Below are 4,865 nucleotides of genomic sequence, written 5' to 3' on the forward strand. Positions count from 1 at the left end.
TGTTATTAACATCATTCAGCTAGTCTGAACCAGCACCTTTTGGTGGACGTGTTCTCCTCATTTTTTTCGTTATCAGTGGTTCTATTTATAATGCTTGTCCCCATATCTATGTTCTGGACATAGCAGTTATGATAGCCATTCGCATTTCAGTGCAACTAAGGTGATTCTTCTATTGAACCCTATTAAAGGGAACCTGTCATCAGGATTTTGTGTATAGAGCTGAGGACATGGGTTGCTAGATGGCCGCTAGCACATCTGCAATACCCAGTCCCCATAGCTCTGTGTGCTTTTATTGTGGGAAAAAAACCGATTTGATCCATATGAAAATTACCCTGATATGTGTCCTGTCCCTGAGATGAGTCCTGTCCCGGAGATGAGTCCTGTCCCGGAGATGAATCCTGTCCCGGAGATGAGTCCAGCATGAAGGATCCCAGCACCGCCCCGCATCCTCCTTGCTCCACGACGTCAGACAGCCAGAGCGCCGTAATCTCGCGATGCGCGAGCTAGCGCATGCGCAGTTCCTTCCCTGAGACACTGCGCATGCGCTAGCTCGCGCATCGCGAGATTACGGCACTTTGGCTGTCTGACGTCTTAGAGCAAGGAGGAGATTCTGAAGATGCGGACTCATCTCCGGGACAGAACACATATCAGGGTAGTTTGCATATATATAAAATCTTTTTTTTTTTTTACACAATAAAAGCACACAGAGCTATGGGGACTGGGTATTGCGGATTTGCTAGCGGCCATCTAGCAACCCATGTCCCCAGCTCTATACACAAAATCCTGGTGACAGGTTCCCTTTAATATTGAAAACAGATTTCTAGATCATTCTTAAAATAAAACAAACAAACTAAAAAATATATATATTTGTATAAATATATATATATTTTTTTATTATTATTTTAATATAAATACAATACTAGTAGATAATGAACTTTCTGCTGTAGGGCTGTCTACAAATAATGCTGAAAAAATATAAATAAAGAATAAGCACCAAAGAAACAAAAAAATAAATGCATTATATTAAAGTGGTTTTGTGGGAGTTCAATATCGATGGTCTATCCTCAGGATAGGTCATCAATGTCAGGTCATTGGGGGTCCAACTCCTGTCACCCCCTGCCGAATAGGTGTTTGAAGAGGCTGAGGTGTTCCATGGAGCGCTGAAAACTCTTCCTCTGTCATTGACATCACATTCATCACTCTCATAGCTTATGTGCAGCTCATTCCCATTCAAATAAATGGGCCTGGGCCGTTATTCCGAGCACAGCCACTATGCAATTGCAGCAAGCCCTTGAGTAGCCAGTGCAGAGGATGGGAGTGGTAGTGGCCCTGATGAAGTGTTATGTAACAGGGTACTCCCTCAGGCTGTCGCTCTCTGTGGTTCGTTTAGTGAAAAGGAGATGTAAAAGAATCAGGTAAATTTAGAAGAACAACAAATGTTTTTAATAACTGAGTGCGAAGCATGAGTTACAGTACACCCAGCTGATGTCTGTACAAGGTGCAAGGTCTCTATCCCCAGATGATGTGAGATATGGTGGCATGCAAGACTATATCACTCTAGGGTAGTCCTTCTCGCTCTCCTGGCACTTGTGGCTATAGGTCTCCACTTATGCAGGCTTTTGCATGTGCCTGTCCTAAACTGTGGTGATGGGTGTCTTAACTTGTTATCCCTCACCTTGCAGCGGATTCTGTATAGCTGTAGTGCTGATCACTCTGCAGACTTTGTACAGTGTATTTTGCAGTTCTTCTGGTGGCTCTGTACCCTGCAGTCTCCCTGGAGTAGTGGTCCTCACAGATGAGCTATTTTCATAGTCCTAGGGCTTTTTGAGCAAGAGCAGAGGGACCTGCTCCCTCACTCCAGGCTTGCTAAGCTAACTCTACCTAGAACTCACTACAGCTCCCCCTCCTGGCAGAAAGTAGGAACAGCCCACTCCCTCCAAGAGGGGAGGAATAGAATGGAAAGTTCCATTCCTAGTGCCAACCATACCTTATTATTCCTGAAGCATACAGCAGATACATAACACCTAATATGACTTACAATATATAATAAAACAATTGCGGATACCCTATGTGGGATATTGCACAATGTATGGCGCTGTGCTGGGTATGCTATGAGGAGGATGCAGCGCTTGTTCTGACTGCTGGGAGTTGGCTCCCCACTGATCTGATATCGATTACCTATCCTGAGGACAGATCATGAATATTCTACTCCCGGAAGACCCCTTTAGTATTTGTTTTCCTACAAATGTGAATCTCATAATGAGTCATTTCAAAGTAAAAAACTAGAAAAAATTGCAAATGTTTCTGTCTCTATCATTATTATTTTATTATTCTATTACTCCTAAAATTGAAAACCCCTTTGCAAATGCCCTATCGTAACTTGATGGACAAAATGGCTTAGAAAACAATTGCATTTCTTGACAAATTCTCAATAGTTTTTGCAAACATAACCATACTTTTTTTTGTGTCATTTTGCTAAATTCCAGCAGGTCATGGAAAGCCTTTCATGCACCCAGGAAAAAATTCTAATAAATTATTGGTTGAACTGAAAAGGTCACAATTTACCCATTTGTATGGTAACCTAATATTAGCCCTCTTCCTGGCAATGCGAAATATAGGAGAGTCTAATGGAAGATTGAGGTGAGAGGTTAGGCATTCTTCTAGGTCATGCCTTAACCTGTCCACTTGTCCAGTACATATTTTAGCTTCCTGTAGCGAATTCCTCTTCTGTGTGGCCGCATCTAGGAGAAGAATAGGGATGAGTTAGAAGTTACTGAGGTTGCCTGAGTCCAAAACTCCTTTCTAGTAAGCTATAAATGTTGCATAATCTGGGATCTAGTCAATACAGCTTGTCCTCATATTAGATGTTAAGTAGGTAACAGGAACAATGGAATGTGTGCAAGGATTTATCCCATAATGACCTTCTGCATCTGGGAAATAGCAGACAGGGCACAAAGTAAAAGCATGAAGGAACATGATAGTACGGACATATGACTGTTTCCGAGTCAGTTGTTTATGCGTCGTCCTGGTGACAATGGTGAGGGTCCTTCTCGGAAGAGGTTTACTTTCAGCAGCAGCTCTCCCACTACTGCTTGGACAGACAAATTGTACAAGAGAACTGTTTACAAGATCCTGGAACGAACAACTGTTCTGAGGTTCACCACATGCAAAATCAACATTGGCAACAACATCCTCATTCACACCTACCTCTTTGTTATCACCTCAAATTGTTCATTTTTGACTGCCCTGCTCCAGGTTTTTTAATGTCTGAGGAGCAGGAAAGTCATGGTATGCTCCTCTAAAGAAATGTCATATATCATAGTCCCCAAGACAAATTTGTCATAGCTGATGTGGTACAAGTCCCTGAAAAATAACAGGCTGCAGAAGATTCACCATGGGCTTCTTCTTGTTGGAGACATTGGAGATAGTGGGCAGTTGGCACAGTCTGAGTGGTTATGTCACCATGGATGGTGTAGAGAATATTCATAATTTTTTTTCCTGTAAAAAAAAACAAGAAAGGCAATTGTTGTAGAGATTAGCTAATTTATTTCTTATGGTTGATTCTAATTTGCAAATATGAACTTTAGATTAAAGTTTAGAACAAAGGATTATGGGAGATTTGGAAAAAGGGTCTGATTTTCTCTCCAAGGAATGACCACTTATGTCCATCCGTTGTCTCTGGTATCTTTTGTAAGATGATCTATCTATTAAGAATACTGCTCTACTGTTTAGATAAGCTTGTTTCTGATGCTCTGATACTTGCTAGTATATACATTTCTGCAGCTACTATTGCAACAAAGGGTGATTCATTTTTGGACCTTTGCTATAAAGGCAAAAATTGAGAATTTTTTTGAGCATTTTCAAGTAGCTTTTTTTTTTAAGACCAAAGGTCAGCTGGACAAGAGGATGTTTAACTTATGATGAAGTCCCTACATCACCTTTCCGCTTCCATACTAAAAACAAGACTATCTTGAGCCAGTTTAGGAAGAGTTATTGGAAAGGAGTGGACCACTACCTTGCACCAGTACCGGCACCTGAAGCATTGCAACACCAGTGGAGCACATGTTGAGGGAGATGAAATTTGCAGCGAACTTTGCGTGTTCACAATTCGCCGAACATGATCGCCATATTCTTTTACATTGTGAAGAACTTTGACCCATGACACATCCATCAGGTGGTGCAGGACAGCCAATTGAGACGTTTCAGCACATGGACATACCCCCTACCTTATAAATAACCCTGATCTGACCGCCATTTTACATTCAGTCTTTTGCCAGTGTAGGGAGAGGTTGCTGTGTGGAGCAGGGACAGGCTGTTAGGGACACCAAGCGCTAGCTAATAGGGCCACAAAAGTCCTTTTAAGCACTAGTATAGGTGTGCTATCTATATGTGTGATACACAGAGGGGTGCGATATACTTATAATATACTTTTATAATGAGTCAAAAACACATAGATCTATAGAGTGATCACCTGGAAGTCAGGGGTCTAGGGCAATATCAGGGACAGTTCTTTGCCCACCCTGTCCTTCAATATCACATCATCATCTAGCCCAGGGATGGATTTTTTTTTGCTTTCTCTCATGGATTCATCGATGTGCACTGGAACCCCCCGGATTGTGGTAGGACATAGGGTTTCTGATTTGGTGCCGCCGAGCACCTGATTTAGTGCCGTCGAGCACTTGTTATTGCCTACCACATCTATGCTTTTTGGTTAACTTTAATAATTTCATTTATTTTCATTTTGAGGGATATCTTTTCCATTCACACGTCCGCAAAATGGGTCTGCATCCGTTCCGCAATTTTGCAGAACGGATGCAGATCCATTCATTTTTAATGGTGGCCGGAATGTGCTGTCCGCACTTCCG

This window comes from Bufo gargarizans, chromosome 2 (assembly GCF_014858855.1).
Source record: "Bufo gargarizans isolate SCDJY-AF-19 chromosome 2, ASM1485885v1, whole genome shotgun sequence".
In the NCBI taxonomy this organism is placed as follows: domain Eukaryota; kingdom Metazoa; phylum Chordata; class Amphibia; order Anura; family Bufonidae; genus Bufo; species Bufo gargarizans.